We start from the raw sequence: 19,754 nt of genomic DNA, 5'->3' as shown, positions 1-19,754 counted from the left end.
CTGAACAAATTGATAAATAAAACAAGAGTGGCAGATGGAAGCCAAAATAAAATCTTTACCACCAATAAAGGCCAAATAGAAGGACACTGCTTAGCCTGAGCACCGCAGAACTAAACAAAATTGCCCTCCCAGGCACAGGGCATGTTGACCTGGGCCAGACGGCCTGTACAGTGTAGAGAGGGAAGAAAACTCCTGCTTCTTGCAGGCAGGCAGATAGCTCCCAAGAAGGAAAAGGGGAGAGGTGAGTCAAACATGTCCGGTTTCTTTTTCCTAAATATATCAATCAGATGAGTCACTCCCCTGGAGCGAATGACATCAAGCAATGACAGGGTCCAGAATGCCACGCCTCCTACGTGGAAAGAAACATCAGGAGCAGGGAAAAGCCTCCCCTCCCCAATATCACTGCAGAGATGAGGAAACTGGCCCAGAGAGAGGTTAAGAGATTTCACTATGACACCCAACTAGTAAAAGGTGATGTCAAGTCTTTGGACTGCCAAGCCCCAAGATGCGATGTCACCTCTGCAACTTGACTCTCAGGTGTGGAAGGACTTCATCTTCACCGTGGTCATCAGCTACTTCCTACCCAGCCCCATGTGGTTTGGCTTCTCCATTTTCACTGAAGTCTCCCAATACTCTTTCTCTAAGGTGATGTTTAAAGCTGACTGATCACTGCCTGACACCCTCACAGAAAACCCCAATTCTTTACAGCTCAACTTACCTGAGAAGCATGTTCTGGAGGACTTGGCAGATAGTTTGCGGCCCAAACTATCCTCATTCATCTTAGCCCTCCTCAGACATAGCATTACTTCTTCCAAGTTGACACTGAAGAAATTTCAGAACAAAATTCTCTATTACACTTGCTAAAGGGAGAGTGTTGAGAATATGGTCCATTTTGTTATTCAGTCTCCTGAAATCAGCACACACACACACACACACCCCTCTTTTTTAGCCCTAATAGTTGTGGCTTTTTTCCTAATTAGGATACTCTTTGCTCAAAGTCAATATAGTTAATATCAATTTTGCCACTAAGTGGTGTTTCCTTTTTTGACTTGGTCATCAGAAAACTCAAAACCAAATTTGTAGTTCAATGGTAGTTGAACAGTATAAGATGTGAAAGTCTACACATTTACAAATTCTCCCTCTTTTGAGACTCTCCCCTTACCACACCCCCACTTTGTATCCTATTTATATTCTTAAGACAGTATTTGTTTTCCGTTTTATGATAGACTGGATACTCTGGCAAGAAATCATAAATCCCATGGGAAAACAGAGACAAATAGAATGCATCCTTTTCTTAATTAAATTTGTGATAAATGAATTTTAAAATTCTATAAAAATATTCAATAAGTACATATTACCTGGGCTTTTAAATCTTAGAATCAGAACATAAATTTTAATTTTATATAAAAATTTCCAAATATTTAACAAGCTGCCATCTAAAATCAAATGTATACAATTAGAATAGATTTTCTTTCTAAGTTAAGGTTGCCGACTCATAAATTATCTATTACATTCTATTTTTCAACATACTGATTTATTTAAACTTACTTTTTTTTATCACTAAGCTAATTAACAACATTAAGAGAAGCATTCAAAGGATGAAGCATTTGACCCAGGTTAATTCTGTTTTATTTCTATAAATAACATTCTAGATTTAAAATCATTAAGTGCTTTATTTGGCCACTTTATATGCCATGTAAAAAATATTGGCAGTTAGTAAATTTTGATAAAAGATCCTCACTAAGCACATCTTCCAAAGGCTCTCTCTGTTGGCATCTGCGGCTCAATTTAACCTCCTCTATATCCCATTGCCTCTTGAGATTGGGAGGGATTTTTTTGGTTCTTGTTTTGGTAGTGTTTTCAGTCAGAAATATCAACTGTTGCTGTCATTCTTACCAAAGTAGGTTATCTCATTGTTGGGTCATATAAGCCAAGCTTATTTCTTGCAAAATATTTTTTAATAATCCAAAGTCCAAAAACTAGACCAGTTGTCATCAGTTTGGCCTTTAATACTGGAAGTAAAGGGGACAGAAAATGAGACCATTTTATTTTCTGTTATCTTCTTCATTTGTTTTACTTCGATTCACAGAGAGTAAGAAGAAACTGGGGAGGGTTTTGTTTTTGTTTTTGCTTTTAATGTCAGATATATGGTAACATTTATTTTATTTCTTTTTTATTTATTTTTTACAGAGAGAGAGAGCGTGAGCAGGGGTGGGGAGATGGAGAGTGAGAATCATAAGCAGGCTCCATGCTGAGTGCAGAGCCTGACATGGGGCTCTATCCCACGACCCTGAGATCATGACCTGAGCCAAAATCAAGAGCTGGACGTTTAACCAACAGAGCCACCCAGGCACCCCTATGGTGACATTTAAACAGAAATTAAACACTGACTTCTTACATGCATAAAGATTATGACACACTTGATATTCACCATTCATTTCTTCATCAATTCATTCCCCAAATATTTATTCAGCACCCACTCTGTGCAGACATCAGTCTGTGAGCAACCAAGGGAAGAGCAAAGCCCTACCATGGAGGAAGCCAGAGAAATAGAAACCAAAACACCTATCCCCTGGGCAGCCAACAGGTGACTCTAGGAAACACAGCATACCCAGGGCCTAGCATTCAGTAGGTACCACATAAATGTAGGCCATACTGAACTGTACTCGCAAAAACAATTTCAGATCTCTAATTCAGCAACATGATATTCATCTAATATCAATATAACCACATAAATACAGATCAACCTGAGAAGCTGTGGGCTGAGACTATGTGTGTAACTCAGAAAGCAAGACCATTAGACCCTGCTAATTTAAATTCACCAATTTCATTTCAATTAACTTCCCCCTATGTAGTTGCTTCCTGTTCTCTCCCTAAAATTGGGAAGTACTTTTAGAATGTAGGATCTGAAGCTAGACTTATCTGGATTTTTTTTAAATTGAGGTATGAGTCATATGCAATAAAGTGCAAGATCTTAAGATTTTGAACATTCAGGGGCGCATGGGTGGCTCAGTCCGTTAAGTCTGATTCTTGATTTTGGCTCAGGTCATGATCTCAGGGTTGTGAGATCTAGCCCCATGTCGGGCTCTGCAATTGGCATGGAGCCTCCTTGAGATTCTCTCCCTCTCCCTCTTCCTCTGCCCCTTCCCCCACTCGCACACACACACTCTCTCTCTCTCTCGCTCTCTCAAATAAATAAATAAATCTTAAAAAAAAAAAGATGTTGAACATTTGGTTCAATGAGTTTTGCAGCTGTATACACCCATGTAACTACCACTTAAAAAGATATAGACCATTTCCATCACCCCAGTAAGTTTCCTTATGTCCCTTACCAGGCAATCACTTTCTGATTTCTATTACTATAGATTAATTTTTTCTTATATAACTTAATATAAATGGAATCCTAGACCACGTACTTTTTTTATGTCTGGCTTCTTTCACCCAAATAGTGTTTTTGAGATGTTGCATTCATCAGTGGTTTGTTCCTTTGTTTTGCTGAATAGTATTCCATTGTCTGGATAAACTACTATTTGTTTACCCATTCTCTTGTCAATAGAAATTTGGGCTGTTTCCAGCTTTTGGCCATTATGACTAAGATTGCTACCATTTTTGTACCAGTTATTTTGTACACATACGTTTTCACTTTTCTTGAGTAAATACTTAGAATGTAGTATTTCTGAGTCATACAGTAGATATATGTTCAATTTTTTAAGAAGCTACCAAATACTTCTCCAAAGTGGTTATGTCATTTTACATTCCTACCAACAAATATACCAAAGGAAGTTCTGGTTGCTCCACATACACGCATTTGGTATTGACGGTCTTTTTGGTTTTAGCCATTTTCATGTGTGTCAAATATTAGCTCACTATGGTTTTAATTTATGTTTCCCTGATGACTAACAGCTTTTCATCTCCTTGCTATTTGTACATGATCTTTGTGAAATGTCTATTCAAGATTTTTGCCCATTCTTTTTGTCTTCTTATTGTTGATTTGTAGGAGTTCTTTATATATTATGACTCTGAGATCCTTGTCACATTTATATTGCAATGTCTTTTCTCAATCTATGGCTTGAATATTCATGTTCTTAATGAAAGAGCAGACTTCACCTGGTGCCTTCTCCCAGTTAATTTCTCTGGAGAAGGATTTAGAAGTATAGTCCATTTGATATCACTAATCATCAACTTTTTCTTTTCATCGTACAAAGAAAAGCATTTCTCTAATTCTTTTTCTATCCACTCTCAGTTCCTTTGCTTATGGCCTTTGCAGAACTTGACATGTCCCTAAAGGCATCTATATATCTCTCACTTGGATGAATTGCTTTGTTCTCTAAATACACATAGCATTTTACTTGTCTCTTTCTTTCTAAATTAATAGTTTGCATGTCATCAACCCAAAGTTTTTCTTGAGCTCCAGACCAACATCTCTAACGACACATACTTAGTATGTCTACTTGGACATTTGCCTCAATTATGCGGCCCCCAAATGAAATTCTTTATTCCACCTCTTGCAAAGATATTCCCTCTTTGTGCTTCCTGTCATGGTGAGTGGCTCCACCATATGCCAAGTTCTTAAACCAGAAACCCAGGTGTTTTTTTATTACCATATCCATCCACTCCTTCAGCCTAAGCCATTAATCTTATCACCTCCCACCCTTCACCCCAAAGATCTTGAATTTATTCACCTGTCTCCATCCTACTGCCACATCCCAGTCTGACCATTGTCATTCCTCGTCTAAATTCCCATTTTAGTTTTGTCATCTTTCTCCCCACTACGTAGTCTTTTGGGTAGTTTCTAGAATGTGCCAAGATGTCTCTTCTCATATCTTTGCCGTTGAAATTCTTTTGCCTATAATGTTCTTCTCTAAGGCTTCCTTGATCTGAATTAGCACCATGTCCCCTACCTTGATACTCTCCATAAACATACCCTCCTTATTCCCTTCTTTTTTTTTTTTTTTTTAAGATTTTATTTATTTGCGAGAGAGAGAATGAGAGACAGAGAGCATGAGAGGGAGGAGGGTCAGAGGGAGAAGCAGACTCCCCGCTGAGCAGGGAGCCCGATGTGGGACTCGATCCCGGGACTCCAGGATCATGACCTGAGCCGAAGGCAGTCGCTTAACCAACTGAGCCACCCAGGTGCCCTCCTTATTCCCTTCTTAAGACTCATGACAAACTGTGGTCACAATTTCCTTGTGTTTTTCCCTCTAAGATGTAAGTTCCAAGAGGTACGCTCCCTGTCTTTCTTGTTCACCAGTACATCTCCAGGATCCAGCAAAGGGCCTGGCATTTGCTAAGGATTGCCGAATGAAGATTTGTTTCCCTCACCAATTCAAATCAAGGCACATTTTTCATTTCCTATTCATCCCAAAACATTTTTTTTTTCACAAATAGTAGGTATTATAAATGCCTTCTTGGGTGGATTGCATTGACTTCCTTCAATATCTTTTGCAAACTGCATCACCTTTCCCACAGCTTTGTTCACCTCGCTTCATATGCCCTCCAGTCTTTTCCTCCCCTAGCCCATCCATGCCCACAACCCAACCCCAAATCTGTTATTTCTCTTAACATCCATGCACTGCATATATAGAGCTGCATCTATAAGTTACTAAATAATAAGCAAAAGGAATTTTAGGCAGATTCAGTCAATTTGCTGAATAGAAACCAGCTGCAGAACAGCTGACTAATCAGCTCCATCAGACAATAGACCAGGTAGAAATTGTGTTCAGACACAAAACCTCGCTGTTTCCTGTACCCTCCTCTGCTGGTATCACTCTCCCCTCTCGTGAGGGTGTTTGAGTCTGATCCTCTCAGCCAAGTGGCAGATGGAGAAATTGTTTGCAATTGAGATGAGAATATTTTATCAGACTTCCTACAAATGGGGTCCACTGAATTTTAATCTGCCAGCAAAGCACTGACAAAAAAGGAGGAAAAGTCTCAACAGGACATCCTGTAAGGTCTCCTCAGGAATTAGTGTGTTTTTGGTCAACATTCAGTTGATAGATGATAAACTTCCAAGGGCAACCGAGAGAGCCCTGAAACAGATACTTCCCTGGTCCCTCTAGCCTCCCGGTGAAGGCTGCATGGCAGAAGGGAACCTGGGTCAGGAGCCAGGAAGTCTGTATTCCAGACCTGGTTCTGGCCCTGACTCCTTAGGTCACCGCCTGTTGGTGATGTCACTTTTCAATCTCTTGGTTACTCCATCTGTACAATGGAAAGAACACATCCTATTCCTCCCAAATGGGTTGTGAGGATGCTTGGGAGATTTGTATGCCATCCAGATAGAGGAACCAAAAGTTCTTGTGAAATTAATTATATTTTGTTCTCTTCCCTCTCACACAACTCCACAGTGGGCTCTACATCACAGCAACAGCTTGGATGTTTATTGAGCAGTTACTATATGTCAGATATGCACAAAGCAAATATATACACACAAAAGGTACTTCGTTGCACGTTGCATGAATAATCTCCTTTAACTCTTACTAAAACCTGGGGGAGAATGCTAAAAAGGACACAGAAAATATGTGAAAGAGCATATCTTATTAATCGGTAGATTTCAGCAGTGCTTAGAGCCCTAAGAGTAAATGGTTTTGGAAACCAAGGGTTATGGCAATATGCCATGCCTCAGAAAATATCTTCACAGGCAAACTGAAACAGAGCCAGGCAGCCATCCCCAAAACTGTATTTGCTACCACCTCTGAGGTGCTCCTCCACCACCCCCTTAATGCACAGATACAAATATGCACACAAACACATATACAAATAATAATGAATCCAAATTTATTGTGCACTATGTGCCAGAGACTGTGCCAAGCATTTTAATTATATATTTTTTAAGATTTTTAATTTATTTATTTGACAGAAAGAGAGAGCGCATAAGCAGGGGGAGCTGCAGGCAGAGGGAGAGGGAAAAGCAGGCTCCCTGCTAAGCAAGGAGCTTGACACAGGACTCGATCCCAGGACTCTGACATCGTGACCTGAGCCAAAGGCAGATGCTTAACCATCTGAGGCACCCAGGTGCCCCGCATTTTATGTATATTATCTCAGCTACACATCACACCAACCATTGGAAGTAGGTACTATTTTCAGCCCCAGGATGATAAAACTGAGATGTGGAAAGTAACCTACCCAAGATCAGAGGTAAGTGACCGAACTAGAATGGGAGCCTAGTATTTCTAGTATTTCTAGGCTCCCATTCTAGAAATTCTAGAAATCCAGAACTTACTATTCTATTCACCACTCCATACTACCTCTCAATGCATTGTTTCTCATTTAATATTTCTTTTTATTATTATTATGTTCAGTTAACCAACATATAGTACATCATTAGTTTTTGATGTAATATTCAATATTTCTAAATTAAGCTTTACAACTGGTGTGCACATTTAATGTGGTAGCAGAGGGTTTTTCTTTTAATCCTCAAAAAACAAGCAGTTGTTATTTAAGCCGTGGTACCTAAGAACAGAGGACACGGTGTGGGGATGAGGGCATGGTGGAGTGGAAGGGGCACATAACTGGGAGGCAGGAAACTTGCTCTCATCTTGGCTCTGCCAGTACTGGCCATATGACCAAAGACAAGCCTCGGCCTCCCTGAGCCTCCATCTCCTGGCTTAGGAAATGAGAGAATGGAGCTGAATGATGCTGAAATGTCATGCGCGTTCTCCATCTCTGCATGGAATCTACTCCAAGTGAATGTATATGGGGTCATTCTCCAAAAGCCTGGCTTGAGCCCTACTAGCTCAGGGCGACAAAAGGAGACACATGCAGGACCTCAGCCCCAAGCACACCGCGCATCCCTCTCAATCCCAGACCCTCCCCGCGGCTCTCCAACAACACAGGCTGGATCCAAGGCGCCTGTTCCAACATCACTTCTGTTTACTCCACCATCAGGATGGTGTCATTTAGCCGGAGCCATCATTCATAGTCACACCAAATGGCCCACGGAAGAAAAGTTGGTTACACTCGAAGAACAGATGACAAGTGACAGGCTCCGCTCCTGATTTTCCATAATAACAGAAGAGACCAGCAACTGCCATGGTGGTCCAACACCCGAACCACCCCCTCCCTTCCAAGCAGACTCGATCTGCCGATCTCCACTCCTCTCTGGGATTAAAGAGTTTCCCTTGTCCCTGGTGAAGCTAGGCATCCTGTCTCTCCAGGGACAGTATCAGAAAAGCCACCCACACAAGCAGCCCCGCTCGTCTGAGCTCTGCTGCTAAATAAGGAAGAGGAGGAGCTGAAGACCAAAAACATGAACGAAAACATACACCCCTTTATTCTGGCTGAGGAAAGGCAAAATAAGACTTCCCCAGTAAATGACTGGACAGTTGTTTTTGCCTGTGGGATTATCAGAAGTTTCAGTCGCTGAAACTGGGAATTAGGAGAATTCTCCCAGCCTGCTCTGGGGAGGCCATTCAGTTCTAATAAAAAGTTCTTCTAGGAAGACCAGGTCCAGTGTGAAGAATTCTATTTTTTTTAAGAAGATTTTATTTATTTATTTAGAGAGAAAGAGAGAGAGGGAGCAGGGGAAGGGGCAGAGAGGGAGGGAGAGGGACAAGCACCTGAAAACGCAGAGCCTGACTCAAGACTCAATCTCACAACCCTGAGATCACAACTTGAGCCGAAACCAAGAGTCGGACATGCCTAACTGACTGAGCCACCCAGGTGCCCCCAGTTTGAGGATTTTTAAAGTTGAGACACGTCAAATTGTCATTTGCCCATTTTTGACCCACACAAGTAGAAATATCGTATGGTCCAACTTAATAGTTTGTGCAAGCCGCTGCCCTAGGTGTTGAAAATGCATAAGGAGATGAGACAGTCTATCTTCAAGGGGCTGCCAGGAGAGAATCCCATAGAGAATGAGCTGTGGATCGGGCATGTTGGTGCTACGTGAAGGAGATACAGAGGAAGGGCGGCTGGGGGACAGAAATGCAGTATCTTGAAGTAGGAGTTCACTCCTTTTGTTAGTAGGAGTGCAGATCCAGTGGAATAAGCACTAAGCCCCCTTTCTTGCCATCTCAGTGTCTGAGGATCATCCAGCAAACCCAGAGTCTCCAAGCAAGTCTAAGAACAGGGTGAGCTCTGAACCTGCTAACCTTGACAGAGTCTCTTCAGCATTTGTTATTTTTATGGGTCCCTGAATGCTTCCCTTGAATATTAATTTTCTCCAATTCTTTAAGTATATATTAGTTATTACATATTTTTGATTAATATTTGATGGCCGCTTAGGCTGCCAAGAGCTCCCATAAATTTCCCCAGTGGATATCTAATGCTAGGTAAGTGTGGGAGACCCCTTGTGTGGAGCAAAGACATCAATCATTTTAAGTCTCTGACTCCACACCTTTAATACCCAAAGATATATTGCTAAGAAGCCCATAGCAAGTCATTAAAAATGAATGTCTTGTGGCAGTTTTCATGCTTGCAGAATTCAGCAGGGGAGGGAGAGGAAGCTGGGATGTGGCAGAGCCCAGATAGCTCACTAACACCTCATTGGACATTATTTAAAGATTTCCTATCCCTCACTCCAGGACCAGCTACATAATCTGCAAGGTCCGGTGCAAAATGAAAATGCAGGGCCCCTTGTTCAAAGTTATTAAGCATTTTGAGACAGCAATGATGGTGCATTAAACCAAGCATGGGGCCGTGACGACGTAGGTCACAGAGCCGTGAAGCCCTGCCTCTCTCTGCCCTCCCTGGCACCCACATCTCCTTCTCTCTGGAACTTAGTCCCCATCTGTAAGTGCTTCCCATAACAACAATAATAACAACAGCATTTACTGAAATACTGTAAAGGCATTCACTAACTTTTATTAACTCATAAGAGCAAGAAAAAGTTCTCATTAACCCCATAAATGCTATTATTACCCCCATTCTACAAAGGAGGAAGGAGATAGAAGCTCATGATAGTTAATCTTGTGTGTCAACTTGACTGGGCCACAGGGTGCCCAGATATTTGGCTAGACATTATTCTGGGGGTGTCTGTGAAGGTGTTTCTGGAGGAGATTAACATTTGATTGGTAGACTGAACAGACTACCCTCCCTAATGAGGTGGGCCTGGTCCAATCAGTTGAAGTACTTACAGAACAAAAATGCTGACTCTCCCTCGAGGAAGGGGGAATTCCTCTAGCCTCACTGCCTTCAAGCTGGAATATCAGGTTTTCTTCTGCCTTCAGATGCAAACGAAAACATCATTGCTTCCTGGGTCTCCAGCCTGGCAACTGCAGATCTTGGGACTTGTGAGCCAATTCCAATTCTTATATATGTATATGTGCACATATGTATGTATTTCACAGATAGATAGAAGAATAGATGGTAGATAAGTGGATAGACAGTTTCCTATTGGTCTGTTTCTCTGGAGAACCTCGACTAAGGCAAAGCTCATATAGTTAAGTAACTTGCCCAGTGCCTCAGAGCTGGTGAGTGGTAAGGTTGTGATGTGAATACAGTAGATGTACGCCTGCAAATGACTGTGGTGGTGTTGAAAAAAATGTGTGAACTTGGCCTGGTTAGGAAGAAAGGACTAAATCCATAAAGCGGGGCCCATAAACAACTGTCATTTGGTCCAGGGCAGAAGAAGCCAAGCAGCTCAATGCAGAGAAGATGGTACTGTGAGCTCAGGCTGAGTGCTCAGATCCAAAGAGACCCTGGCACTGGTCAGAAGACTGCTTCTAATAAGATGGCCATGCTAGTCGAGTGAGCCCCTGCTCCTCAGGCTCTGGGGAACCCATCTGGGAAGAGAATGAGCTGGACTTCTTGTCCTCCATGAAATCCCTTCCCGTCTAAATATTGAGGCTTTCACGGTTCAATCCAATGAGCTTCTAGGAGGAAACTGAGATGATAGATACATTCTCTCTTTGGGTTCCTTGAGATGACTTTTGTTTTTTATTCACTATGAAGAAACATACCGGATTAGAGAAATGGTCCCACATCATGCCCGCCCATTGCACAGATATATGAATGGGGTGAGGAAGGACGCTCCCAGGTACCAGTGATGCCCAGGGGACATCCTGGATAGGTTTATACACACTCACTCAAACCTTCAGTCCGATCTGAGGCTTACACATGTTTTCTTAGCTGTCGGTGTTCTGAAAGTGGGTGGAATGGGATCCAAGGCAGCTGCAAGGAAACCTTTATCAGAAACCAGAAGTCCCTGTCCTTTCCCACTGTCTTAACCTAGAAGAAGAAGGACAACAAGCCTCAGAGGGAGAAGGGCAAAAAGGAAGGCAACTAGGGGCGCCCAGGTGGCTCAGTGGGTTAAGCATCTGCCTTCGGCTCAGGTCATGATCCCAGGGTCCTGGGATGGAGCCCTGCATTGGCCTCCCTGATCAGTGGGGAGCCTGCTTCTCCCTCTGCCTGCCGCTCTCCCTGCTTGTGCTCTCTCTCTGTGTCAAATAAACAAATAAAATATATTTTTTTAATTTTTTAAAAAAGAAGGAAGGCAACTAACGCTTTTTTTTTTAACCCCCTAATCTGTGCCAATTCCTGAGACAGCCTCTGGTTTATATCATCTCATGACAACCTTACTAGGCAGGAGACACTCTCCCAATTTTACAGATCCCAATCTGAGGGGCAAGGAGATGAGGTGACTTGCTTGTTGTCTCAAGCTTCTGAGCAATGAGCAGAGCTTGAAGTCAGACCTAGACCTTTCCATTGCATCACATTGCCTAGAACGACCTATGCTGAAATATTTCAGTGTCATAAATTGAAACAGAGTCTGGAATTGAGTTGGGCACTTTGAATGTGTCCTGAAGCCATTGATTTATTTTATCAAATACATTAGTATTTGTTCACTGTTTACCAATCCTCAGATCAAGTCAGGAAATGTAAGGTGAATTAAGGCCCCATAAAGGGGGTATATAATGGCTATGATCCCAGTGGCCCTCATTTCCCAGGGTCCCAGGTCCCATTGCTCATCAAAGATTCTTGTGGCTGCACAGGGAAACTTCCTGTCCCGCTGCATGTGAGCCACTCCACCTTCTAGTGAGCTCTAAGGAGCATCATCATCTTCGTTTATTGAAATCTCCAGCACAGAACACTCCACCTGCAGCACTATTGGATCCAGAGTCCCACCCATCTTAGGCTCAGTAAACTATAGTATACTTCAGTCCTTCCTGCTGTGATCTCTGGCTCTATCCCGCAGCGTCCTGGTCCAGTGGTGGACATGACCCTGGAACTATGGAAGTGCGGCACACAACGCACAGCCTAGCAGGCAACAGGAGTGACCGAGACATTCTACTCTGCCATCACACACGTGCCACACTTCCCACATGGCCTCACCTCCTCGCCAGAGCTCTGCATCCTTCCGGTCCCTTTAACTTTCTCATTTGCTTCCCCATATTTAGTCTGGTGGTAATTAGTTAGACCCATGGTTATAAAACAGGGACAATTTTACCCCCCAGGGGACGTTTGGCAATATCTAGAGACAGTTTCAGTTGTTACAACTGTGGGGATGCCACCGGCATCCAGTGCACGGAAGACAGGGATGCTGCTGAGCGTCCTACAGTGCACAGGACGGCCCCCACAACAAAGAATTATCTAGTCCAAATGTCAGTAGTGCCACGGCTGATAAACCCTGATGCAGACCCGGGATGGCAAGTTTCTGCCACGAGTGCTCCTCTTTCCACTCCCTTTATGTCCTTTGCTGTCACATCTAGTTGATCAGGACAGTCATTCCCTCTGAGCCCAGTTCAGAACTCAGAATCCTCTCGGCACAGGGCTCCAGGGAGCTGCTAATAAGTGTTAGGTGCCAAAATGCCAAATGAGCTCGATTGGCCATCCTTACATGAGACACTTTCTGTGCTGGCCACATTTACCAACTCTGACTGTCACCCTTTCAAAGCAAGGATCGTGTTTCTAAACTCTATCATCCCCAACAGCTCCAAGATGAAGAAAGAAGATGGGGAGAGGAAGAGGAAGAAAGGGAGTGGGGAGGAAAGGAGGGAGGGAGGGAGGAAAGGGAGGGAGGGAGGGAAGCAAAGAAAACCAAAGAGAAAAGAAGGGAAGGAAAAGAATGGTGTAAAAAAAACAAGGATGGAAAGTAGAAGAAATGAAGTTCCAAACGAGACTCCACTGAGATGGACACTTAGAATAACTGAAGCAGCCTCTCTGCGTGAGGAGTTTCATTTTGTGTCCTATTAAGGTGTTAAGGTCAAAGCCAAAGGAGCCAACACTGTGAACTTCGCTACCGTCAAAAGGGCAGCTCCTTGTCAGGAGAACCTCATCGCTGTCTTCTTTGGGTCACCGCAGTCGGCCAGGTTCACTGTAAGAATTCCCACTTCCCCCAGTCCCTCCATCACCCCCCAAGTACAGAGCTGTCTTGCCAAGTGGTGAGGCAGAACTGTCCTTTGGTGTCACTTTTCCCACGGGCCACACAGAGTGTCCCTGAAGAACGAGGATTCAAGTTCTTCCCCAGAAGATGGTCAGCCCTCATCTTCGTGCAGATTGCAGATGAAGGCAAGGGCGCCCATCCTAGTTAACGCCATCAGTGGTCAACAATGGTGGTATGGAGCTAAAACGAAATCCTAAACAGTGCTTGACTGTTGACGGAGTCTTGATGGATACACTTGGAGTGTTTTTAATAGCTCAGATCTTCAGAGGAGATTTGGCAAGCCCTTACCATGTCAGCGTTCATGCCATTAGAATGGCACAACCGCATGCCTGTCTTGAACTTTTCCCTGATAAAGGTGGAATGGAGGCAAAATTCTCAGGTCTACAAAGGGCACACCTTAGAAAATAACAAACTTTCCTATTGAGTAAATAAGTAATCAATTTTTTGGAAAAAATTACTCTTTGAAGGCACGTATAATTTTTGGCACCGTGCACCTTGGGATGTTTTTTTCCCCCACAGCATTGCCAATGAAAAGCCCAAGCACAGGCTGTGTTTCAGATGCTTCCATGCATCTCTACCAGCAGGACTTGCCCTGTCTAAGGTACAAATCAGTGCGGCTTCCCATGCTCAGCTCCCACAGTGGCCAGACTCGCAACCCCCCTCCACCGATTTAAAAAAAAAAATTTTTTTTTTCTTGAACGTATTCCTATTCTCAGAGTCCATCTGTTAAGTCTTTTTATCGGTGGCATATTTGGGACCCCATGCCATGCAAAATTCCACAAAGGAACCTTCTTTGTCCATTGTAAAATGAAGTGATCTCTTCCTCCTCCCTGCAAAAGAGAGCCATTTGGATGAGATCCCAGTCTCTGGAGAGAGAAGATGGAGGCAGCAGGGGAATCTGCCCTCCACCTCGGATCCTAGCTTAGCTCCTCCTGCTCTTTGGACAAGGTAGACCTGAAGAACGCAAATTGTTTAACCTCCGCGAGCAACTTCGCAAAGGCGTGCAGATAGATACCTCGTGCACGTTGCAAAGGGTTTAGTCGAAGTGGGGACCACATGCAAATTCAGCGTTTGGAGAGCCCCGGCATTTGCTGAGAAAATTCCTGGAGAGAAGTCACTGGACCACCGCGTCCTTTATCACTTTCTGAGTGACTTCTGAGCCACTTTGCCTTGCTCTCCTTTAATTTCTAGGCAACCAGGCCTATGAGGGCCTGTGCGGGCCGGCTCTGCTTTCGCTACTCCTGGCATCTTTCCTCACCTTTGCCTCCTGTAGAGAAGGGACTGGTTCTCATGTTTTCCCCAGCTCAATAGCTCAGGGCTTTGCTAATCTTGCTGAACACTTCAGTTTTTAGATGGTATATCAATGAGGCATTCAAACAGAGCAGTTTATACACAAAAATTCTGTCTGCTTTGTAAAAGATTATCCTTTTATAAACACTCGGCAGAAAACATAAAAGCAAATAGGGGACAGCACATAGAACAGGAAAGATGTTAGCAGGGAGATTAATACTGAATGGGTCGAAATGAATGGCGCTTACTAAAACGAGCTCCAGATACTTTGGCAGCAGTGAAACATAAATAATGGGAATGACACATCGTTTATTCGGGATAATGAGTTGATCCAAAGTAGAGGCCCAGGACAAGAGATTAAAGATTAAATATCCATCTCCTGATGAATATCAGTAGCCAACTTTAACCTTTTCCTTCCAAAAGTACAATTTTACTTGAACAATTATATGTGCTTGTGCTACAGTACAGAAACTGGATTCTTAAAAAGCAGCAAATACCGCGTGCCTCGTTTTCTTATCCTGGTGGAAAACAAGGTGGCACATTTCAAGAGAGGAAGTGTCTTGGGTTTTATTTCTAGGCTCTGAGCCTCTGGACACCGATATAAAGAAAGAATCCCCCCCGCCCCTCAATATTCTGCACTGGAGACATCGAGCTTAAGGACTCTGCTCACATCTCTTCATTCACTCATTTAACAATAAAGTTTTTCAAAAGAAAAAGGGAAGTGAGACTGGCACAACCCCATATGGATTTCACATTGACCGTGCGCCCCACAGAATGATAGAATGGGACGAGCCTTAGAAATGAGTGTGTCCAAACTCCTCACCCCAACTCCGGAGAGGACACTGAGGCTGGCGGCCAGGCTGTGTCCCGGCCGGGGTCCCACAGCCTATTAGAAGTGGAGCTGGGACTAGTACGGAGCCTTCTGGCCTCCAGCCCCCACTCTTCCCACTGCACCCTGCTGCCTCTTTATTCCCTCAAGTTGGAAATAATGACCAAAGCAGCTTGCTGGAAGAGCCAGAACCCCACATGCTAAATTAAAGCCCTGAATTCATGAAAAACTTAGAATATTGGAAGCTCTGAATAAATAAGGGTTGGAAACAAAAAAAGGGGATGGGAAGAGTTGGAGCAGTGGGAGAAAATGCAGAGGAGGAGGCAAAAGGAGCAGACAGCAATCACAGACAGCCGCGATGCCAACCCACAGGCCCTGCCCCCCAGGCACGATTCTGGAACAGTCCGAGAGTGGCCCTTTTCTCTCAAAGGGCAAGAAGACACCGGGCAAGGAGAAATCGTGTGGCTGGCCCATTTCTTGGAGCCAAGAAGCTGCCCACTGTTCACAAGCCAAGACCAGGAGAGAGGTTTTGTGGTTGATAGATACTGGGGAAATAAGGAGAGCAGGAAGATTCAAATGTTGCCATTAAAACAACAACAACAACAACAACAACAACAACAAAAAACAAATCCCAGGCCACCAACCAGGCGGGAGCAGGAGACCATCACAGGTTAATTCCGAAGCCGCTCACCTACAGAGAGCAAGGTCAGGATTTGGCTGTCGTCCCATGTGATATCAGTTTGGTGGTTTCAGTCTATGCTCCAGGGAACATTTGTCTCAGTGCCAAACCAACATGCATGCACGGTTGGCAAGCTGTCCTCCGGAGGCCAGGGATGAGGAGCTGTGGAAGTGTATCCATTTTCACTTTGCAAGTGTTTGCATGCCAACGCCTCGGACATTGCTGCTCTTCGGAGAAAGAGGGGAATTTATGCTTGAGAGCAAGGCTGTCTTCAGCTGCCTTACCCCACATGGGGGTGGTGGAGCGAGCAATTACAATCCTTCTATCCTCTCTTCCTAAGTGAGTTCAGCATTTTGTCATAGGTGAAAATAATTGAACTACTTCCTAGATAAGAAAGGTATTACTGGGACCACCTGCCAGATCTTAGCAGGAAAGAATTTTTTGTGATGACCATGTGACTCATAGGTTTCCACTTAGATGAGATAATCAAGACAAAAGGCAAGATGGTCACGAAACATGCAACTGCCATTTTGGAAAAGGAAGGATGTATGAAATAGAACGTTTTTAAAAAGGGCTCTGAAAGGGAGTCCAACATAAATTCAAACATGATTTTAAGCACTGAACATGCTTAGCAAAGGACCCAGGAAAAAAAAAAAAAACAGCACCTCTCAGCCTCCCTAAATTGAGAGAGTACCCCTAGGGTAGACCACTATAAAACAGACACATGTTAATGTCTTTACCAAGTGTTACAAAATAATCCAGTGCAAGTAGTTATGGAAACAAGGAGAGGGTAGCTAGGAGGAGGAAGGTGGTAGAAGGACTTTCCAAAAGAAGCACCATGTTTTCATTGAATCTTTTCATGATGTCCAGCCCTGGTTAAGGTGATGTCCACAACAAATAGTAACAAACTGAATGTGACACTGCTAGAGATGGTGTGACTCCATGGGTCAGGAGGATGATGCTACCTAGACCATGGACCCGTCCATGAAGAATTTCCAGTTAAACATTCCCAGTACTTTAAAATGCAATTCACGCTTTCCAGGCGTGACCAACATTGCCTTGTGGTTGAAGCCTATCAGCAGATCTGACCATGAAAAGACTATAGCCTCCAAAGTGAGATTACTGCATCTTTATCTCCTGGGAGACAATTTAGTGGTTGTAGAAGCAAAGATGGCTGCCCTCAAATTAATCCCCAATGGCCCAATAATGAGCTGGGCTTGGGAATTTCTCTCAAACTGCCATTTGAAAATGTTGATCTTCCAGCAAATAGCTATGGAGGCTTTATAGGAACTCCCTAAATTGGATCTTTTTCTCAGATTATCAAATTCTCAGCAGATTACGTGGTCTTTCTCATAGATCCCAAGTGACAGGCCTATGTGGTTGTGAGACTACGTTTGTCCTCAGGGCCAAGGCTAGTGATAGCTATGTGGGCGGGGGAGGGGGGGTGTCTTCATAGGCCAAATTCCGATTTTCCCCCAAATATATTCACTGAAAAAGAGTCAATATTTTTATAGATACGTGGGTACAGTGAAAAAGAAAAAAATTCTCTTTTATGGCTAAAACAAGTAGTGAGTTCTGGAGGACCCAGGCTCCCAGCATGTTTCCCCAATTCCTGGCCTGCCTCTAACACTGGATGTAGTACAGACTGACATTAGTTGTTCTTATAAATTTACACACGTACGTCAGCACATGTTTTCCAGACTTGGACTTACAATTCCAGGGCACTCAACTCTACATTTGTGTGAGGCCAGCTAAGTTTGATCTCCATCAGTTTGTTAGCTCTGTATATTCTTCATAATTTGGACTGATGGGTGTCACACATTCTAGAAACTCAGTGTCAGCTTGATGGAAAGAAGTAGTAAGAACTGAAGGAGGTAGGACCAAGAACCACAAGGAAGTAAATCACAAATCACCTTTCAGAAAGGCACATTAAGTGAGGGTCTCATTCAGACAGCATTGTTAGCTAAGGGGTCTTACCAGGTTAAGAGGGCAGCAGAGGTCTCCAAACAGTGATGACTTCCTGCCCTGCCACTGGAAGAACTCTTCCCTTGCTCTACTCTAATCAGTAGCTCTCAGCCTTAGTTACACAGTAGAGTCACCTGGGGAGCATTTAAAAAATACCCATGCCCAAGCCTCACCCAGAGATTCTGACTTAGCTGATATAAAGAGGAGCCCAAGCAATGCATATTTAAAAGTTCCCAAAGAGATTCAAGTGCACTTTAGAGTAGTGGGCTGCCTATCAGCCCCCAAAGATATCAGGCCCTAATCCCTGGAACCCAGAGATGGGTTTTTGCCTTATATGGCAAAAGAGGAGTTTGTGGATGTGATTAAGTTAAGGATCTTGAGAGGAGGAGATGATGCTATATTATTCAGGTGGGCTCTGAACGCTATGGCGAGTGTCCCTATAAAAGAGAGGCAGAGGGAAAGTGGACACACACATCAGAAGAGGTAATGTCAAGATGGGGCAGAGAGAGAGAGAGTTGAAGATCTAGAGTCTTGCAGCACTGAAGACTGGAGTGATGTGGTCGCGAGCCCAGGAATGCTGGCAGCCACCAGAAGTTGACAAAGGCAAGGAATGGATTCTCTCTTGGAGCCTCTAGAAGTAATGCTGCCCTGCTGACACCCAGATTTCAGCTCGGTGATACTGATTTGGGACTTCAGGCCTCCAGATCTATGAGAAAATAAGTTCTATTGTTTGAAGCCACTAAATTTGTGGGGATTAGTTATGACCGCCACAGCAAACTCATAGAGCCAGGCTCGGCAACCACGGCTCTGATCTCACTGGTCACTAGGAAAGCCGTCAAAAAAGCCAAGCTCAGTGCCACCTCTGAGCCATTCACCTGCTTCTTCTCAATCTGGAGCACTTTCCTCTATAATCTTCACTTGGCTGACCCCAAAAGTTCTTCCCTGGTCCCTGACCCAATCTACATTAGATCTGCTTGGTATTTCCTTTTAGAATTTTGTTCTCATCCTTCCTAGCGCTTATCACAATTTATCATCAGTTGTTTATTTGTCTGGTTATTTATTTAGTGTCTTTCTTCCCCACTAGAATATAAACTCCCTGAGAACAAGGTTTACACCATTTTGTTCACCACTGCGTTTCCAGCACCTAGCGTGGTAGCAGACACATAGTGAGTGATCAATAAAAACATTAAAGGAAATAATGAACGAATGAATGATAGTCATAATAGGTGGGAATGAACCCCAGATAAACAGCCAAGAGCGTCAGATCAGGATCTATCTCTCGGAAGAGAGAATGGCAAGGGCGAGGAAGGAATCTAGGGGACCCACATAAAAGGGCCACAGTCCTGACAGTCCCCCAGAATTTGTGGGAGAACTGGAATAATGAGGGAGGTTATGTGCAAGGGCTACATACATGTACACTTGATTCTTGATTTGAGCAGCCAATCACAGTTCTAGATTGCACTTGCTATGTCATGAGGATCTTGATCCAGTGCCAGGTTTGCCTAGTACTGGCTCAAGAACCGGACAGGGAAAAGAAAGCAGGTAAACCACCTTAAGACCTACAGCAAGGCATAACTGGAAAAATGTAGGCACCAACAAATACTCAAGTGAGATAAGACACATCTATCTCGTCATCCCCATGAAAATATAGGACACTGGTTGACATCCAT

General features: G+C 43.6%; 1 long non-coding RNA gene across 3 annotated transcripts in view; it reads right to left on the bottom strand.

Moving 5' to 3' along the window:
- LOC118555472 (uncharacterized) overlaps positions 1-19,754 on the bottom strand; it is a 182,836-nt gene that overhangs the window by 112,384 nt on the left and 50,698 nt on the right. The gene's annotated exons all lie outside the window — the stretch shown is intronic.

Source organism: Halichoerus grypus, chromosome 7, assembly GCF_964656455.1.
Source record: "Halichoerus grypus chromosome 7, mHalGry1.hap1.1, whole genome shotgun sequence".
Taxonomy (NCBI): Eukaryota; Metazoa; Chordata; class Mammalia; order Carnivora; family Phocidae; genus Halichoerus; species Halichoerus grypus.
The sequence above is the reverse complement of the archived record's forward strand: the minus strand, read 5'-3'. Positions and strand labels throughout refer to the sequence as shown.